Below are 20,568 nucleotides of genomic sequence, written 5' to 3' on the forward strand. Positions count from 1 at the left end.
GCACTTTTCTCTCCTTTTTGCTATTACTCCTTCCTTCACCTAAAATAACAGCCTCAGAATTGGATGGGACCCCATGCAGCCACCCCAAGAGCACTCATATTACACACCTTGGATTAGAAGGCCCCTCGGAAGCAAGAGATTGAAGTTCAGGTGCCAACTGGCTTCTCAGGCCACATGGGAGAAAGCTGTTTTCGGGAGCCCTGTCCACCTATGTCATCTGGGTGAGTTACTTAAGCAGCTGCGTCCGGGCCTGAAGACGGCTCCGGGTGACCACAGCCTCTGTCACCTCCTCCCGCACACGGTCCCTCAGCACACGGCAGACAGCAGAGAGCTGATCTGTATGTTACCTGTGTGGCCTGAGACAGCTCTTTACCTATGGGATTTACCGGCTTGGTATCTTCAATAGCGTGAAATCCAAAATACATCACAATATGAAACTCCGCTAAGGTGTAGGAGTAAGGCAGAGCATATAGTAAACGCAAGACGCTAATGGTTGTCCTGGCAACAGTGGGACACCTTTTTGATCTTCCTCCACAATCCTGCCTCAGTGAAGGTTCCCATCTTTCTTCAGGTTGCACAAGCCGGGGACTAAAGTTGAATCCTCCACCGCCAACCCTGTAAGTGTGCGCATGTGCGCCCTTACACATACACACCACACACACACACACACACACACACACACGCACAGAGCCCTCATAAAGGCATCTTTATTTAGGCTTTCAAATAGCTCCGGTCCATCTGCTGCTCTCCACCCGCTTCATCAGGCTCCCTCCATCCGCTCCCCCCACCACCGTCCTCTCTTGGCAGCCAGAACATGTGTGTGTGTTTAATGTATGACTATAACTTTTTACAACACACCTATAGTCATGTCAGCAGCTATTAAACATATCCAGAGAATCTCAGCCTCACACACAATAATATGGGAGGATAACTTCAGGCCTTGCTGAGATTCCATTTCCCACTGATCAGACTGGCAGACCTGAAACATTGCTGATGGTTGTGGGGAAGCCAATGGTCCTGCACGCGATGGCCGTGTGAGTTCGGAGCTCTCTGCCACAGCGGTTGGGCAGTTCTTATCAAAGTTACACATCTGCCCACTTTTGAACCCAGTCTCAGAAATGTATCCTAGAGGGCGAAATATATGAAGAGTAGTTATTGCACTATTGTTTGTAATAGCAAGTGGTTGGAAATAACCTAAAAGTCTATTGATAGGGGCGGGTTGTCATGTATAAGGGGATGTTCATATAATGGAATTCAACACAGCCATGAAAAATGACGAAATTCTCTATGGGCAGAGATAGAGTGTCCTTTGAGATATATGGTGCCCTGGAAAAGGAAGTAGCAGACCGGTGTGTGAACCAATGTGCGTGCGTTTCTGCACGGGTAGAATCTCCCGGGATTGGGCACACCAGAAACATAATGTCGAGCTATGGGAGTGTCTCGGGGCTTTTCTCTCTGTCCTCTGTTGTTACTTCAGAATTTCGAACCGTGTTACAGTATTACACACTCAAAAAATAACTACATAAAAATCGATAAACTGTCTTAGTTCCCTGTCACTGTGTAACAAGTCAAACAACAAACCTTTAGTGTCCCCTGGTTCCAATGGGCGAGGACTCTGGCGTGGCTCAGCCGGCTGTCTGTGGGCGTCTCCCGTGAGGTTGTGGCCCAGCTGCCCTCCGGAGCTGCAGTTAGTTACCTGAAGGCTAGCAGGTGCACGCACGTGGATGTGGCAATGACCTCACCTGGGTTGCTCAGCACATGGCACCCCCATGGGTTGCCAGTCTGTCCTCCCAGCAGCTGGTGGGAGACGAGAGGGTCCCCCATGGGAGCCAGCCCTCGTGACCCAGTCTGAACAGTGACCTCCCTTCACTGCTACTGGGTTCTGTTCATCAGAAGTAATCCAGTGAGTCCAGCCCATACTCACAGGGAGGGCATCACGTTGGGTGTGAACCCCAGGAGGCGTGGACCATCGGGACTGTCAGAGAGGCCTCCCAACACATGTCCAGTGGCTTGGCTGTTGCCTCAGTAGGATGAAGCCTTTAAGGAGGCCCAGCCTGTCAGCCACACATACCTCCCCACCCCTCCAGCCTCCTCTACATGAGCCTTTTCTTCAGCTCCTCAGAAGGGCTGTGCTCCTGCCAGCTCCGAGGCCTTAGCACATGCTGTTCCACTGCCTGGAACGTCAGCCCAGATATAAGGGAAGAGCACCCCTCTCCCGCTCTGAGCTTCCATAGCGCCACGTGCTGGTCCTCCCTCGCACTCGATTTGTAACTTCACACTGTGTGACGGATGCGTTCCTGCCCTTCTCTTCTGGAAAGCTCTGCGGGGGTAGTGAGTATGTGGGCTCCCCCTCTCCCTCCCAGCTCCTGCCAGTGTCTCCCATTGAGCAAACGCAGCTGAGATCCCAAGACCCAGGAAGCTACAAACACCGTCTGCAGAGCTCGGCTTCCTGGGCCGGAAGGAGTTGGGGGGCATGGGTCTGGAGGGGCTGGTGAGGAGACATCCCAGGCCGACACCGCTTTCCCCTCCTGTCCTTTGTCTGGACGAAGAAGCCTCATCAGCCAGACCCAGTCAGCTCGGTCACGTTCTCACTTGGCTCCTAAAATGCTAACTGGTTTTGCTTGCATGCGGAAGTGAGGGCAGAGGGGCACAAGAAACAGTTGACAAAGCTCGCCAGCTGCCAGGGACAATTGTTCTGCTCCGGTCTGGTCACACATCTGGAATGTCTGAACCTCATCTGGAACAGCAGCTGTGATGGGAGTCACCGCCAGATTAAGTTTATGACAATCTGTTGTCAATTTACAAGATTCACATGCCATTTACATGGGCCAAAGAGGCAAATCGCACGGGCCTGTGACAGGCTTCCCACTGGCCCCTTCCCAATCTCCGGTGGTGACAGTGACCTCTGCTGCTCCTGGTCTACGACCCTTAGCCCTTCCCCCCACGATGGCCCTCACTCCGTCAGTCACCAAGGGGCCACGTGTGTCTATTCCAATGATGCATCCTGGAACGGGGTGACTGCGGGGCGGCCGCAGATGCGCGAGGCCCGCTCTGAGGCAGGCCCGGGCTCCGGGCCCCGGACGACCGTCAGCCCTGCTGGACCAGCCGAGCACAGCGAGATTTCACTTCCTTCAGAGTTTTCCCAGCTTCCAAAGAATTAACCTGACTTCAGAGCCACTGTCCAGAAGTGTCCACAAGGTCCTGGCGCTCCCCCTTTCCCAGAGCACACGTGACCCCGAGCAAAGGGCCAGAGGCCCCATAGGGAGGGAGTGGAAGCAGAGTCATAGCATGTTTGTGGCCACGTTGCAGCGTCTTCCTCGGGACACTTGGCCTCCCCTTTCATCAAGGGCCCCTGGGACTAGGAACTGGCCTCCATCTGGAAATTCGGCCGCTATTCATTTCATTCTTCAAGGTCTGTAAGCCACTGCCAAGGTCACAAGGGTCAAAAGCATCCTGATTACCACCATCTTGCTGCTATGACAACAAAGAGCCCTTCTCCCCTTGTCTTTGGCAGTTCTGCCAGCATAGAGCTCCACCATCCCCAAGGACACCGGGGACCACCTCACGAGTGACTTCTCCCCCATCAGACCCATCCTTAAGCAACAGAAGGCTGATCTCCTTAGACACAGGACCTCAGGCTGTTTCCACGAGCCAGGAACAGACCCCAGTTCCCACAGACTTGAGGTTCAGGGTTTCCAACTTGATCGAAGCCTGCTCAGACATTGCACTTCAGACCTCGGGGTCTTACTCCTCTCCTGACTGTGTTCACGTGGGATGCTGATCACGCCTTCGAGTCCCACTGATGCTGTCGTTCCGCACCTTGAAAGGTTTCTTAAATAGCTTCCATATGTTCGCTTGTTCAGTCAGCCGGTCCTTACCAAGGGCACCCTCGTGCCAGGGCTGTGAGATGAGAATGTGCCGCGAGCTGTGTCAAAGCATGTATGACGGGGGGAGGGGGAGAGGGGGAAAGAGAGAGAGAGAGGGGGAGAGCAGTTAATCAACCGCTCATGCAGACAAAGAATTGCAAACCACATTAGAAGTCAAGGAGGAAGAGGCTGGAATAGCATTTCTGAGCAGCTCTGTGGGGTGGGCAGCTGGGGGAGGCTTTTCTGGGGAGCAGAGGGCAGGAGGGGAGGCAGCTGAGAAGTGGGAGGCCGTGTCCAGCAGGGGTGTGGGCCCTGCCTGGCGCCTGGCGTGTCCCACCCCTGGATGCTCAGGGCATGGGGGGCCGGGGCGTGTGCCCCTGCGGAGGCCCGGCTTTCTGTCGGGAGGGTCTTTGACAAGCGCTTCTCTGAGAAAGAAAGAAAGAAGAAAAAAAAAAAAGCCCAGCTAGAGAGAAAGCAACCCTGCCGCAAAGAAACAATACCCCTGCGTCCCTTCTCTGGAAAGTATACAGCGGCTTCCCGGAGTCTCTGCCTTCTGTGTTGAGTGTTCTAGGAATGTTTCCAAACAGGCAGGCAGACCCAGGCCAGGAGCCAGGAGCCAGCGCAGTGACTGGGGGGATTGGGAGGGGGGAGAAGGAGTTGGGGGGAGGGAACTGGTCAAGGCAGCCCCAGGAGCAGGAGGGTGGGCTCCATGCAGAAGGATCCAGAACCGCTTCCCAGCAGCCCTTCTCAGCAGGGAATCATCTGTCAGTCTTTGTCCCCAGTGCCGGTGTCAGGGTTGTCCTTGTCACTCAGCCCAGCAGTTCCCCTGGCTCACCCAGCAGATTAGAAGCTAGTGATGCTGTGGGGGAGGGGCCTAGAGTCAGCCCCCACCGGCCTTGCCTCGTGCCTGGCCCTTGTTTGCACTTGGACATGGATGGTCTGCTCTAGGCCTGGGGCTGGGGGTGGAGGGGCAGGGCCTGGGCGTCACCAGGGAAACTCACAGGTGCTGCTGCGGGATCAGGGGTGTCCGGGCAGGACGACCGGGTGGGCTGCGGGGAAGACCCTGCCTCACCCAGGATGGGGACCCAAAAGCCGGGGCCACAGCCCTGTCACTGTCTGGTTCTCTGTTTTCTTGTATCAGAAATGTAGCAATGTTTCTTCTTCTTTATTTGAAGTCATGTCCTGCTTGCGATGGGATTGTATGTACTTATAAGATTGTTTACATGTAAATAAATCAGATTAGAACATACCATGGTAGGGTTGCTCAGCCTTGGCACTATTGACATCTTGGCTTGGCCAGAGCATTTTGCGTGTGGGGCCTGTCCTGTTCCATGCATTGTAGAATGTTTAGCCATGTCCCTGGTCTCTAGCCACTAGGTCCCACAAGGATCGGTTCCACCTGTGACAACCAAAGGTGTCTCCATACATTGCCAGATCATTGCAAAATGGCCAGGGTCAGGCCCCAAGTTCTGATGTGAGACATGTGGTTAACATGGTGGAAACCAAGCAAAGCAGGACCAGAGAAACGAGACAGGAACTCTGAGCCCGGGTGCCAGTCCCTCGGCTCTGGGTTCTGCCCCTGGGAAAGCCATGAAGTGAGCCCGGCACTAATTGTTGCAAAGTGCTCCCTACATCACCCCTCCCCCAACTGTCAACCCCACCGTGAAGCTGTGACTCAGGCCCAGCAAGGTCTGTGCTTCCAAGGTTCTGGAATTGAAAGAAGCCCCATGACAATAAATGCTGCTGCTCTTTCTGGAATCTTGGGGCTGTGTTTGTTTCTGTCCTTACTGGTCCTAGCGACAACAAAGGAACATGGTGACAGGGGCAGGAACTCAACTCAGACTCAAAAACTGAACTGTGGCCCTGGTGGGGTAGTTCAGTGGGTTGGAGCATTATGCCAATACACCAAGGTTGAGGGTTCGATCCCCAGTCAGAGCACATACAAGTGATGACCAAAGAATTCATCAGTAAGCGGAGCAACACATCAGTGTCTCTCTCTCTCTCAAATCAATTAAAAAAAAAACCAACCCATCTGGCTGGAGGGAAATCAGGCACGGCTTGATCCTGGAGCCCCCCCATCCTCAGCCCTGTTTTCCTCTAGCTTAGCCCCACTCTCCAGCAGGCCTTCACTGAGGGCACTGGCAGCCCTAGGCTTGCCCTTACTGCTTCCAGTCTCAGGGGAAAATGTGCCTCCTTCACAGTATCTCAGTCCAAAAAAAAAAAAGGTATTTACTTTTCAGGAAAGAGCTTTGCCTCCATGGGTGTCAAAGGCATTTCCACGCTACATGTCTGTCTTCTGAAGTAAAGCCCCAGGCTGTGGGAGGACCGATGGGAACGTGAGCTGGTTAGTGAGTTTCCCCAAGGACTTCAACCCTGAAGGTAAGAGAATCGGACTACCATGGGGTGGCTCACATCACAATTCTCCCCATGCATCCTGGACCTTGGGGAATTTTGAGGCTAACTTCCTCACTTGGACCCGAAGCCTTGTGCTGGCTGGTGCCTTTGCTGGGACCAGAGTACAGGGCACCTGGATCCTGGTTCAGGGCACTTAAAAAAAAAAGATTTTATTTATTTTTAGAGAGAGGGGAAGGGAGGGAGAAAGAGAGGGAGAGAAACATCAATGTGTGGCTGTGTCTTGCGCACCCCCAAGTGGGGGCCTGGCCCACAACCCAGGCACATGCCATGACTGGGAATCGAACCGGCAACCTTTTGGTTCACAGGCTGGCCCTCCATGCACTAAACCACACCAGCCAGAGCTGGTTCAGGGCACTTTTGACTACACGGGATGCAGGGATAAGAAAGAGTTCAAGTGCTTGGAATGAGTAAGACTGGTGACAGGCAAGACCCATCAAGGCTTGTGCCAAGCAGCAACTTTACTGTAGGGGAGTCGTTCTGCCCTCCCCATAGAGAGAGCACGCGTCTATCAATCAAACCCATTTATGCGCTCATCCTAAGAATGAAAGAAAAATTAATATTCTGTCATTCAGGAGTTTTGTAATGGAATGTCCTCCCAGCCTGTAAGGCACAGCATTAATCTTCCCTGGACAAGGAGGGCATGCATTATCTTTTTCAAAGTAACTTAAGGTGAGTGCTGAGGAACTGACAGGGTTTGGGCGTCACGTTTCATTTCCCTTGCAGGGCGGCGGGCCTGGCACTCCTCTGGGCTTAAGGGTATTGGCACCGTGCCTGCAATTCACAAATGTGGCCACCAGGTGCCGGTAGGTGGCCCAGCCGCGCGGTCCCACCCTGTCGTCAGAGTTGTCTCCTGTGGTCCCGCAGAGGGTCTATTTTTCCTTCCGCGGAAAGACAGCAGAGATGTCAGAGGCTTGTTACTCTCGAGAGTTAAGAACTGGTTATGAATGATAATGAAACATTTTTGCTTTGGGATGGGTAATACATATTTCAAGTTAGGACTGCATACAAGCCTGTGTCTGCTCGCTCCCTCTCCTTTGTGTGTTTACACACATGGTGGCACACGACGCACACCAGCTCTTCGTCCTCCTGTTAATATGTCTCCGAGAACTTTCCATGTTAATCACACGGTCCCTTGTTTCTTCCTTTTATGACGGATGCTAGTTTGGTTGTGTCCTCACGTTTTTAAGATGCCATAATTTCTTACTATGAATAAGGAGGGACGTCTTTTCAGATGTTTAAAAGTCATTTGTATTTCCTTCCTTGGAAACTGTCCGCCCCTTACCTTTGCCTGTTTTCTTCCCTAAGTTGCTTTTTTGTTTCCTTCTCTATTTCTAGATGCTATCTATATATGAGGGAACTTAACTATTGGTGAGGTGAGTTGCAGATATTTTGTTCCTGCTTTGCTGTTGACTTTGCTTATGGTGATGGTTGTCATGGAATTTTTCTGAAGTCACATTTGGCAGTCTTTAAAACATTTTTTTAAAAAAAGATTTTATTTATTTATTTTTAGAGAGAGGGGAAGGGAGGATGAGAGGGAGAGAAACATCAACGTGTGGTTGCTTCTCACATACCCCAAACTGGGGACCTGGCCCGCAACCCAGGCATGTGCCCTGACTGGGAATCGAACCGTTGACCCTTTGGTTTGAAGGCTGGTGCTCAACCTGCTGGGCCATACCAGCCAGGGCTAAAAAATATTTTTAACCGTCACCTGAGGATATGTTTATTGACTTTAGAAAGAGAAGAAGTGGGTGGGGAGAGAGAAGGAGAGGGAGAGAAACATCAATTGGTTGCCTCCCATACACATCCAAACTGGGTATCAAACCTCCAACCCAGGCATGTGCCCTGACCAGGAATTGAACCTGCCATCTCTGGGCACTGGATGATGCTCCAAATAACTGAGCCACCCGGCCAGGGCTGGCACTCTTTTTATGTTACGGCTTTTCGGTTTTGTGGAATACTGAGGAAGGTTTGCGCCACTCCGAGGTTCTTTAAAAATCACTGAATAGACAGTTGGAGCCCATGAGATTTAGGAGTCCCTTAGTGAAGCTGGGCAGGCCTGTGCCTGGGGCCTGGGGCCTGGGGCCTGTGGACGTCAGCCACAATTGCTCCTGCGTGCAGGGTGGGGGTCACCTCAGCTCTGGCCCAGGGCTGCCCACGGGAAGAGCTCTGGTGGAGCCAGCAGCTCGCCCATGTTTGTGGACATGCAGATTCCCTTGGAGACCTGACTGCACTGGAGGAAAGCTAGGAGATGAAAGCGTTTGGACCCCATACTTCATGCCTAATGCTACGGAGTCATTTCTTCTCAGTGGTTGCTCTCCAGTCATTGGCATTTGGGGAAAAGCTTGGGCCCGAGAGATTGGGTGAAGCAGAGCTTTCTGTTGTCTGGGTGACACCTCAGGGGCAAGGGGGAGTGGCGGCGGGCATCTGCCCCTGGCCTGCTTCTGGGCTCTGTCGCTGTCTGGCATTTGGGTGACAAGCTGCCCCACCAGGGCCAGGCCCCCAGCTTGAAGGTCTGGGTCTCCGGGTCAGTGTGAGCAGTTATTTTTGGAAGGGGGGTGAGAGGGAGCTGAGGAGTGGGAGGAAGCCCAAGAGCCCAAGGCCACAGGAAGTCAACGCCAAGTCTGCCACAGCCTGGCTTAGGGTGCTGCTGTTCCGGCCCCCTGTCCTCAGGGTCTCCGCTGGGCGTCCTGCGGCAGGGGGCGGGGGCGGGCCCCCCCTCACGCCACCCAGGCCTCCCCTGCCTTCTGTGGCACTCTTGTTCAGAACCCCGCTCCCGCCCCCACAGCGGCACCCCGATCAGGCAGAGAAGGAAAGAAGGCACACGATCAGGCCTTGGGGGAGGAGGCCCGCGAGCCCCGGCTCTGGGCAGACAGGCACCTGTGCCGTGCGGTGCTCCAGGCGGAGCCCACAGGGGACCACATCTGCTGGCCGTGGGGCTGAACGAAAGGGCAGGAGGGGTCAAAGTTGACACCAGCGTCTCCAGCACGACCTTCAGGGGCTTCCAGGGGCGTTTTTCGCACTGTGGCGGGTGTGTGGGTCTCTGGGAGAGGACGTGCTTAGGGTCCTCTCCACTCAGGACGGGCAGGAGAGAAAGGCCTGGGGGGGGGGGGGGCGGCAGTGAGGCCCGAGGAGCACGGGGTATGAGTAACAGGGGTGATGGGTGGCGCTGAAGATGGGCAGAGAACACCGGGAATGCCCCCCGCGACCGCGGGTCTGCAGTGAGCACCTCCCCTCGCAGGTGGGGCTTCCCGAAGCTGCAATCCCCGAGGGCTTCTCGCTGGAACTCCTCACTTGTCTCAGCCCCGCGCAGGGCCGCGCAGGGCGCGGTCGCCACGGCCGCTTCCCGCCGCCTGCGCTCCGGAGCCGCCAGGGGGCAGCACAGCGCGCGGGGCCGGGGGAGCCGCGCCGTCGCCCGTCCTACGCGCCGGAGGACCAGACCCCTCGGGCTCCGGATCCGGCAGGTCCGGGCGCCCCCGGGAACCTGTGTGCTGCCCGGGCCCGGGGCGGCTGGGCGCCGCGGCTTCCAGCGCCTAGGCTGGCCCGGGTCCCTGAGATCAGCCCCGCAGGACCCGGCCCAGGTGCGCCCCCCAGAGCACCCGACTGTCCCGGCGCCAGGCTCGGAGGGAGGGGGCTGGGAACGACCGCATCTTTGTCCTCCGTGTCTTTCCGCCGTGTGGGAGGTCCGCCGGCGTTTCCTGACCCGCGTCCCGGGCGGGGGGCGGCGAGAGGCCAGTGCGGGGCGCGCGGCAGAGGCGGCCCTGCGTGCCGCACGCCGCGTCCGGGGCGCGTCCGCCGCTATCCAGTTTCCCGGGCTCGTCAGCAGGCGCGGTGCGCGGCGCGGCGCGGGCTCACAAAGAGCTGCGGCGGCGGCGGCCTCGCGGACCGAGCCGGCGGGGGTGGGGGCGGCCGGCAGCCGCGCAGCCCCGCGCCGGGCCAGGTAAGCTGGGGTCCCGGCGGTGGCCTGGGGCGCGGGTGGGCACGCGTTCGGGGGCCGGGGTGAGGGGAGCTGTTGCCACGGCCCCAGCGCTGCCCTCCGGACCTGGCGGGGCTGCGGATGCCCTGGGGGGGGTGCGGACCTGCGCCCCTTGGACCGGGGGGGGGGGGCTGGGGGGCCGAGCCGGCGCCTCGCGCATCCCGGGGACTCCGCGGCGATGAGCGACCCCGTGCGGACGAGGGGCGCTGGCCCGCGAGGGCTGTCCGCTCGGGTTCAGCGGGGCTGGGGTCCCTAGTGCTAGCGGCAGCCCCGCTGGGCGCTGGTACTAAGTCCCCATTCCCGGCGTCAACTCCCGAGTTAGGGGGCGCTTCGACGTTTCCCGGCTCCCGGGAAGCCAAGCCTGGATCTTCTCCCCCTCCCCCCTTTTCCTTTCTAATGAAGCCCCGCGGGAGAAACTCCCCAATTAAAAATTCCGCACACCAGTCCTCCGGGCCGGGCCTCTGGCGCGGGGCTGGGGCGCGGTGGGTCCTGCGGGTTGGCCCGGCTTCTTCCCGCCGCTGCCGGGGGAGGGGATCGGAGCGCTGATGGGCCAGGCCGACGTCGAGCCCCCGCTCCCCAAGCTGGGCTTTGCGCCGCGCTGCGGGCCTGTGTGCCAAGGCTGGGGGTGGAATTGTCCGGGCGCCCTGGGGTTCCGGGCGTTCCCGCGGGTGATTTTCACTGAGAGCCGAGGCCGAGATGCATCCTGCTAGTCTGAACTTAGTATTGACTCGCAGAAGGAAGACTTCATTTTTTCACCTCTGTTCAGATTCGGCCTCTCAGGGGCCAGACTCGGATCTCTGGTTAGCCGTGTCCCCCATGACCATGCAGACGGAGAAACACCCCACACTGGGGCAGCTCCTTCCAGGGAGGTGGGGGACTTGGGCCTGTGGGCTGAGCGCTCTCTGACCTCTTCAGTCTCTGTCACCCCACTACACCCCCCCCCCCCGGATTTCTTTTTTTTTCTTTCTCTTTGAGAAGGAACAGTTGTTTTAGAAATAATGAGCTGGAAGCTCCGAGGGTACACGGGAAACAACTTTTCCCAAGGCACACATATGGGAGGTGCCCTGCAGGTGCCCAGAGCTGGTGGGTGGCCCATTCACTGCTCAGGCCTCTGCGCTACTGGTCCCCCTGGTGAGGCGAGGTGGGTGAGGTGCCATGGGGCGCTTCTCCTTCTCTCCTGGGCGGTCCACCCGGCAGGGGCAAGGTCTGGTTTCCTAGTCAGGAGCTGCCAGGACACCCTTCCCTGTGCCTTCATTCCTGGGTGGCTGGAGAGGGTCTCCTTGGTGGTGAGTAGCACAGGTGTGTCCAGGGAGTGAGTGAGTCATAGCCGGCAGCCTCCCCGGCTGGAGGGGAGACCCTTGGAGTGTCTTCAGGGCTGGGCGGGGTCTGGGTGATGGCGCTGAGAGTCTTCTGTGGGAGCCAGTCTCTCCAGACCTCTGATCATTTGTTCAGGAGCACAGATGTGCCTTTCCATCTCTCTGATCCCCGGCTTTTGTGCCGGGGACAAGTGTGGGCTGAACCACACGGGGGTGGGGGTGGAGGTGTGTGTGTCAGCCTGAGAGGCAAAGTGGGCACTGGAGGACGACCCAGTAGGGGACAGCCCACTTCTTACCCTCCCACCTCCACTCGCTTTCTCGGACACCCCAGACTGGACATGTGGCGTGTTCACTTGTTCGTCTAGCTGTCCCTTGAGGACATCTAACCCTTAGAATATGTATTAGTTTCACAGGAATAATTGGTGGGGATGAGCTGTGAAGTGAAGACGCATACATAATCCAATCTGCCAACCGAGCTAAGAAGTGCTAGGGAAAAATAAAAGATAATCGTAAAAGACACCAGTCACACTCCTGGAAGCTGAGAGTTCTCTGAAACACCTTGATTTTTTTCCAGACACAACTGACAAGTCAGAGGGAAAACACGCTTGATGGGGAGACAGGCGTCCCGTCGGGCTCTGTTTGAACTGGGGGACTGTGAGGCTTGCCGGAGGGTATGGGGTGTGCAGAGCCTCGATGCACAGATCCCCCCTAGACTTCAACCCCTCCCCAGAACCTGTCCCCGTCCTTAGTTTTACATGTTTGACTTGATGGCTCAACAGGTGAGGGTCTCTGGTAGCCCAGAGTCAGAGGACCTGGGAGACACTTCTTGTCAGGGCAGGTGGGTACGGATGCATGCACACATCACCGGCTGGCCTCAAGGGACTTCTGGAACGAGTGGCAGATACCTGCATGCCTCGCCTTGCTGCCCGGCCTTAGAGAAACTGGGGGAGACCCAGCCTTGACCTTGCTGGGTGGCCGTGAGAAATGGGGATGCGATGGGGGCACTGATGGCCAGGCAGCTCCATCCTGACATGGGTCCCGTTGGAGAGGATGGCTCACCAAAAGGTGGCCCAGGTGCCCGGTCGGTGGTGGTTGGGCCATGTGCCTGCCGCGGTGGGGAGGATTCTGGCTCCTTCCTGGGCTGGGTCCAGCCGGTGTGTCAGAGCAGCCTGCTGGCACAGGCTGACTCAGCTGCCGTGGGCGCAGTCTCCTCTCCCCTGTCCTGCAGCCAGTCCTCCAGCGTGCTCTGTCCTCTCTCAGACACACGCGGGAGCCGGGGAGGACAGGGCCCTAAAGGTCACACCGCTCGCGGGGCTTGTGATCCCCACCGTGGGCCTGGGAGCCCCACGTACGGGGCTGTGTGCATCAGGATTTCTGTACTGACGGTGGGGTTTCCCAGGTGGCACTGCGGGGCTGCCCCACGGCAGGCCGGACCCCGGCCAGGTCTGCTGTCCCTTGCTCAAGCCTTCAGTGGCTCCCAGTGCCCACTTCACAACTACATTTCTTAGCCTGTTTTTTTCTAATTCCCTACCTTGCCCCCAACCGTGATCCCTCCAAGCTATGCAGGCCCCAGGCAGACAGGCTGGTTGATCAGGCTTGCCCTGCATTGTCCCCACCTGCCACCTTGGCCTGGGGACCTTCATGTCCATCCTTGATGATCCAACTGAATGTGGGCTCTTTCCCTCTTCTCCCCTGGCCCTCACATTGGCCAAGCTCATGCTGACCTCAGGGCCTTTGCACATGCTGCTTCCGCTCCTGGACCAGATGTCCACCTGGCTTTCTCCCGCACCTCCTTGGGTTCTCTGTTCATATGCCAGCTTCCTGACCAGCCTACATAAATTAGCATCACTTCCCCCTTTCTCATTAACCCTGCTTTGTGTTTCTTCATAGTATTTAATGTGCAAATTTCCATGCAGTACTTGTTTGTGTATTGTCTGTTTCTTTCCACACCAACATAAGGACTTTGGTCACCTCTGTAGCCCTGGCACCTTGGTAGACCCTCAGTGCTACTTGCTGGGTGAATGAATGAATGAAGCCCCAGGAATGGGGTTCTCCCTTCCAGCACGAGCTTGGCTCCCGCCCCTCCTTTGCCTGATACCCAGGGCTGGAACGGAGTTGTATTCACATTTGGAATCCTTCCTAGAACCCGGCGCTCAGTGGGCGGGCAGGAAGGAGCTGGGGGGATTGTATGACTTAGGCCATTTGTCACGTGGGCCAGAAGGCAGCCCAGCCCAAAGGGTGGGCACTCTGATTCTTCGCTGAAGTTCCCTTTTGGATTTTCAGTCGCTCGGATGGTCGGCAGTCGTTGTCCTTGCTGTCAGAGCCAGCTCTGCGTTATCCCCGCGGTCAGCTGGGCTACGGATGCACTAGGCACGAGGCTCCCTCTTGCTCAGGTTCCCTTCCTCCTCCATCTGGATGTTTCTAAACTCGTCTGGTACCTTCTGTCACACCCGGCACCTCAAGGCTCCCAGCCGCTCTGCCCGTCCCGTTTGCCAGCCCGCCCTTCCCGAAGCCTCCCCCGCCCGACCCCCCTGCCCGTGCTCTGGCCTTGCCAGGGAGGGCACCGTGGTTTCATGGGGAGAAACGCACTGCCAGTCAAGGAAAGGGGATGCATTTGGAGCAGTGAGAGCTCAGTTTGAACCGGCCGCTGCTGCTCACCCCGGGGCCATGGGCAGGTTGCTGGCTTCGGAGAGTCTTTCTCAGCATCTGTCCTCGTATGCTGTGCCCCCCGCCCCCGGCATCTAGAGACACAAGCAAACACAGACTCAAACTAGGCAAGTTATTGCTCTGATGGCCGGGGTGGGGTGTCCTTCGCGGGTGCCCGTGTGGCCTCAGACCTGTTGTGGCCTCTGCTGTCTCCCTGGGAGTCTGATGGCTCCAGTTTGTTCGTTTCGGTGACAACCTAGTACGAGGACACTGTGTCAGCACTTTATAAGCCCAAAGTGCCGGTCTAACGTCAGGCACTGTTTTGTGTTGGAAGGATCAAAATGAAGAAAGAAAAACACGTGGTCGGGGTCCCCGTGCCCACGGACTGTGCCGGAATTTGCCTATGGTGGTTTTCTGCAATGGACGCACCTCCAACATTCAAAGGAGGCCCTGGGCAGAGGAACCAACCGGAATGAAACGCATGTTGTTGGCACTTGTGTGTGTGTGGGGGGGGTTCTGTTCTTCTATGTTCTCCTGCCAAGCTCCAGAGGCAGCGAGGACGCCAGGGGCCAGGCAGCTGCCACTCGTCCCAGATCGCAGAGCATGCTGGTACTCTGGGGAAGCGTTGGGGTTCTGCGCTGGACAGAGCCCAAGGCCCACATTGTCTCATGTTCGCCGCCGCCCCCCGCCCCCGGCCCCAGCATTGCACAGGAGCCCCGTTTGCATTGGATTTGCTTATAAACGGGTGGGGGGCTGGGACAAGGACTTATGACCACTTGTGTGACTCGTACACGGGCTGATTTCCAGCCTGTGCCTGAGAATCTGGCAGCTGATGGCCAGTGGACGTGAGCAGTGCGCAGTGGTTGAAGAGCAATGGAAACCTCCCAGGTGACCGGGGGACCCTGTGTGGGGACAGCAAGGGGGCCTGGGAGCTGACCTTGTTGGTGAGTTAGGTGCTTTCCTTTTCAGCTAGAGCCAGCGTGGACTCTTTGCACTTTCTGTCTCTAGAATCAACTGTGCAAAGAGACAGGAGGCCCTGACACACTTAGCTACTTGTTCCGGACAAACCGTTAGTAAACAGGCAACAAGCAGAACAATATGGGCATTTAGGGTTTTCAGGTGGGATATACACTTCCGTATGCTGTGTGTGTATATATATCCCAGCTCTAAATATGAACTTCTCTGCACTGTTTTACGCATCGCTCGTTGAATTTAAAAAGTAGCGAGTACTTTTCCCCAGTTGGTTCGCCTATCAGTCGCCTCGGAAAAGTCCATTGTTTGAAAATCAGGAGCCCCGTTCACTGAGTGAGGCGTGCGTTGAGGAATGACGGCTTTCTCGGGTCCTTCCGGCAGCCAGGGTGCGTCTTGTTCAAATAAAACACAGTTTACGTTTCTCAGTATAATAAGCGAGCCACATGCTCTAACATCTGTCCCTGTTACCCAGCGCTGGTGACAGCTGTCACGGATGGGGTGGTACGGGGCCTGGGCTGGGGACCGGACGCTCTAGAAAGCCAGGCTCTCTGCCTCCCCAGCCCGCCGACGCCACTGCTCGGCATTGGACTTGACTCCGAGGAAGGCAGATGCAGGGCTGGGCCTCCTTCCTTAACAGCCACCAAGTTACCATTGTGAGAACGCAGAGGGGCAGGGGGTGTGCCTTTTGTCACAGAGAAGCATCGGGTCGTGGGGTCATGGGGCTCGGTATGTGTGTTTCTCCCTGACGTGCAAGGACTCAGGCAGCGGCCGCTGCCTTGGGCTCTCTAGCTGGTCCTGGCTGGTGACAGGGAAAGCCGGTGGCTGACGGATGGCTGATTGGTCCTGGCCACGGGTCCCAGCACTGTGCATGGCCTGACTGCCCCACTGAGCCCCTGAGGCCGGCCTGCGTCGGTGGCATGGTGACTGTCCCTGCAGAGAATGGCAGTGAGTTGAGGGTGACCCATGGCTCCCACTGCGTGTGCCTTGCTCTGCGCGTGTACGGGGAAGGTTCTGCCTGTGGCTTTCCTCTGTGTGCTGGGCACTAGAGGGAGCGCACCCACGTAGGAGAGGTTGCATCCGCTTTTGTTTTGGGGGGCCATCTCAGTGCTGGTTCTTGGGTGAGAAGCCCTGGGAGCAGACGCCCCTCCGGACCAGGGACTCCTGGTCGCGTCTTTCCTTTGGGCTTGAACAGATTTGGGTTTGTACGTGAATTGCATTTCACTAAGAGCGGTTGTCTGCCTGATCATGGCCGGTCTGTGCTTAGTCAGCAGGGACGACAGGGGCTGCTCCTGTTGGGGGTGGAACACCCAGCGGTAGAGGCACCGATGGCTTCATGCGGGGAGCTGCCTCGGGGACCCCAGGTGTGGCAGCGTTCTCCTGCTCCTTGCATTGGGGGCCCCTGCCTGAACTCCCCATGTGTTGTTCCTTTAGCCCATCATGTAGGAAGGCTTACCTAAGAATGGAAACACAGCTGTTCGGGGACTTGAGTGACAGTCTCTCACCCCACCCTTGTTGTTCACCTTGCAGGTTTTTGATCTGCGGGGCCTCTGCAGTGCAGGTGCCCTTGACCTTAGTCACCCCAAACCCTTTGTTGGGAGCTCATCCACCCACCCACCCATCCATGAATGTATCCATCTATCCATCTATACACATACACACATCCACCAATCCACCCACCCACCCATCCACCCATTTACCTGCCCACTCACCCATGCACACATCCACACACTCATCCATCCACCCATCTGTTCATCCACCTGCCTATCCATCCATCTGTGCATCCGGTAGGTTCCTCCTGAACCCTGTTTAGAGCTGGGTGAAGTCGGGAGAGAGGGCGCACAGAGGGGCTGCTGGAGAATGTGGGGTGGCATCAGAGCCTGATTCCGGCTCAAGGTCCACACACAGCGCCCCTAGAAAAGCAGCAGCCGGAAGGTGTGAGGGTCCCAGCATGGGGAGGGGAGGGTCAAGGACCCTGTCCTGGAAGAAGGGCCACCTGGAGTGGGCACACGGGGGGAGGGCTGAGTGCTCGGCAGCAGATCATGCGGCTCCTGCAGGTCAGAGCTGGGGATGGGGGCTGACCATTAGGGTCCTGACCTTTGGTGGCCCCGGGGGAGTCATCGCTGTGGTAGTGATGGCACACAGTGCCCAGCGGCCTCTAGGAGAGTGTTTTCCATGAACAAGCTTCCGAGCCAGCTGGAACATGGGAGAGGGATGCGGGAGGACACACTGGAGTCACCAGGTGAGGTACACGTGGAGGGTCAGAGCCAGGGGCCAGGTGAGTGCGCTGCATGGAGAGGCCCCTGGAGGGTCGTGGGGAGGGGTGCGGCCGTTGAGGGGTGCAGAGAGGTGATGGGAGAGGCGAGGACGGCACAGGGAGTCCCTGCGGGCACCCTGCGGCTCCAGGGCCTTCACTCCTGCCACCCCGTGTAGGAGGCGGTGGCAGCTGCCAGCCACCAAGTCGCAGCCTCGCTAGTGCGGACGCTTAATTTTACCCTTTAGAGATTTCCAGGCTCTTTGATTCAATTGCCACTGTTTTTCTACGAGAATGACAAAAATCCACGACAAACCATAAATCACGTTATTAATTTGCTCACGTGGCGTTAACCTCTGCGGCTCCGCAGCAGGACGGTGGCTGTGAAGCAGGGAAGCCTAGTTTCCAGTTGTCAGCGGGCAGGCAAACCGGAGGGACACAGGTGGAGGTGGCCTGTGCTGCCTGCCAGGTGGCCGTACTCGACCGATGTGGGGGCTCCTGGTGACATTCCAGCCCTTGACTCCTCGCTGGCTGTGCAGAGGGCAGAGGTCATGGGGAAGGAGAGGGCGGGCCAGACCTTCCTGCCATGGGTGGTCTTAGGGAGCCAGCAAGGATGGCTGGTTTTCAGAGAGTGGGACGGGCCTGCCTGGGACCCAGCCTGTCCCTGAAGCCCCCCGACTTGGAGCCCCGGCTCTGGCCCACGTTCCCAGAGTTCCCCAGGGTTGCTGCAGTGTTTGGAGAGGGAACCAACACCTTGAGGGGCAGCCGGTGGGGAGTTTCCCAGACACACAGACCAGAGTGGGGCTGATGATTCAGGTGTAATGGGGGGGGGTCCCTTTTCTGATTGTCCACCTCCCGTGCTGAGGGCACTGGGGTGCTGGCCTGATGGCGGGGGGACCCGGACCTGGGCTCACGAGCCGTTATTTCTGTTCACAATATCATCATTTCCTGGTGACTCGGCAAATGGATTGATGCCAAGTCCTGCGTTCCTGACCTGCCAGCTCTGCTTGGAAGCAGGTGGGGCAGGTGGCTGCGGGGTGCCACCTGGGATGCTGTCCTGCCACAGCCATGGGCCGGCCCCGAGAGTCCCAGCAAAAGCTGCCGAATCTGCGGCCCCAGCAGGACCTTTGTCCTCCTTTTGCAGAAGCGATGAATCCACAGATCCGCTCTGTTGGGCTGGACGGAAGGATTTTTAAAATTCCTCTGGTTGAAGAACCTAAAGTGGATCCGTCAGTTCCCTTAAATTGGCCTTTTAAGCAAGTTCTTGGGGGAAAAACAATGGACTCTTTTCTGTGTATGGAAGCAGATTCCACGGGGACCTTCTGGCAGTGAATTTCAAGGGCTTGGTGGTTTGGTCTCACTTGTCAAATCCTGAGTCTTAAAAATCCAAAATGGGGGGCAGGCAGGAGGCCCACCTTTCTCTACACAGTGTGTCTCTGTCCAGACAGCGAGCAGGATAAAATCCTTCATCTTCCCCTGCGGATTCTGAAAGACATCAGAAGGATGGAGTGAAGCACAGGACTGAGGTTGAACTTGTCGAGGGTGTATGCGGTCTGCTGGGATGTGGAGTTTGCGGCCATTCTTTCATTATCAGTGAAAGAGCTCATCATTAAACAAACAGACAGGAAATCTCTTTAAAATACAGTTGACTCTTGAGTAACTCAAAGCTTAGGGCGCTGACCGTGCCCCGCTGCTGCACAGTTGAAAACCAATCTTCATATAACTTTGACTTCCCCAAAACTATTAACAGCACCCCTAGCCAGCGGTTGACTGCAAGCCTTACCGATCACATAGTCAGTTAACACATTATGTGTATTAGATACTGTATTCCTACAATAAAGTAAGACAAAGGAGAGAAAATACTACTGAGAAGTTCATACAGAAGAGAAATTACATTCACAGTATATATTGAGAAAAAAAAAAATCCCACGTATAAGTGGGCCCATGCCATTCAGACCCGTGCCTTCTGACACGTTTCTGGGAGCACGTCTGGGGTGGAGAAAGACCCCAGCCTCACCGACAGGGGCAGGCTTCTGACGTACGGACTCCAGATCTCGGATTCCTTTGCCCTCCGTTTTACATGAAAAAGTTTTTTTTTAATTAAAAAAAATTGGTTGTAGAGTTAATATGAATTCATTATAAAGAGTCCAATTTTATGGAAATACATAATGTAGACAATGAAAGCCTCCCTCACCACTGCTTTATCTATTCAATGCCTGCAAAGATGGCCATTGTTAACAATCTGGTTCCTCCCGTTTTCCTCTTCCTTCCTTCCTTTCTTCCTTTCTTCCTTCCTTCCTTTCTTCCTTCCTTCCTTCCTTCCTTCCTTCCTTCCTTCCTTCCTTCCTTCCTTCCTTCCTTCCTTCCTTCCTTCCTTCCTTCCTTCCTTCCTTCCTTCCTTCCTTTCTTTCTTTCTTTCTTTCTTTCTTTCTTTCTTTCTTTCTTTCTTTCTTTCTCTCTCTCTCTCTCTCTCTCTCGCTCTCTCTCTCTCTCTCTCTCTCTCTCTCTTTCTTTCTCTCTCTCTCTCTCTTTCTTAAAAGATTTTATTTTTAGAGCGAGGGGAAGGGAGGGAGAAAGAGAGGAGAGAAACATTGATGTGAGAGAGAAACATCAATGGATCGCCTCTCGTAAGGACCCCAGACTGAACCTGCAGCCCAGGCATGTGCCCTGACCAGGACTTGAACCAGCGACCTTTTTTCAGCCTTGCCAGATGATACCCAACCCACTGAGCCACACACCCACCAGGGCATGGTTTCGTCCATTTTTCTTGATGATAGAAATATTTTACTTAAATTTTACACATATATTCATATCATTTGTAATTTTTTTTCAACAAAATGGGATCACATGAGCAATATGAGTTGTAATTCTGTCCTCCCAGCAATGTATCTTAGACATTGTTTCTTGTCATGTGTACATAACATCTGCGTCGTATTTGCCTTGTTACTTACTGATGAACTTTCGGGTAATGCTGGCAGGTGGCGTCTCCCCTCTGCATCTTTGCACGTGTAGGGGACATCTTTGCAAGTTTCAGAGGCAACTTGCTGGGTTGAATCAATGTGCCTTCCTAGCATGACTGGAAATCACCAAGTTGCTCTCTGGGGAGGCTGTGACCACTGGAAAGGATGC

General features: G+C 56.1%; 1 protein-coding gene across 7 annotated transcripts in view; it reads left to right on the top strand.

The window, feature by feature from the left end:
• The first annotated feature begins 156 nt into the window (after window positions 1-156).
• Window positions 157-20,568, top strand: part of APBA2 (amyloid beta precursor protein binding family A member 2) — a 113,723-nt gene continuing 93,311 nt past the window's right edge. For 5 of the 7 annotated variants that reach the window (XM_090263567.1, XM_090263573.1, XM_090263571.1 and 2 more), the window contains exon 1: window positions 9,762-9,859. The gene's annotated coding sequence lies outside the window, so the exon portion shown is untranslated. Of the gene's footprint in view, window positions 222-6,106; window positions 6,246-9,761; window positions 9,860-10,152; window positions 10,219-20,568 lie in introns of those variants that run through there. The other 2 variants (XM_090263569.1, XM_090263568.1) reach the window with 2 other exon arrangements.

The sequence above is a fragment of the Furipterus horrens genome, unplaced genomic scaffold, assembly GCF_987537825.1.
Source record: "Furipterus horrens unplaced genomic scaffold, mFurHor1.1.pri manual_scaffold_16, whole genome shotgun sequence".
Taxonomy (NCBI): domain Eukaryota; kingdom Metazoa; phylum Chordata; class Mammalia; order Chiroptera; family Furipteridae; genus Furipterus; species Furipterus horrens.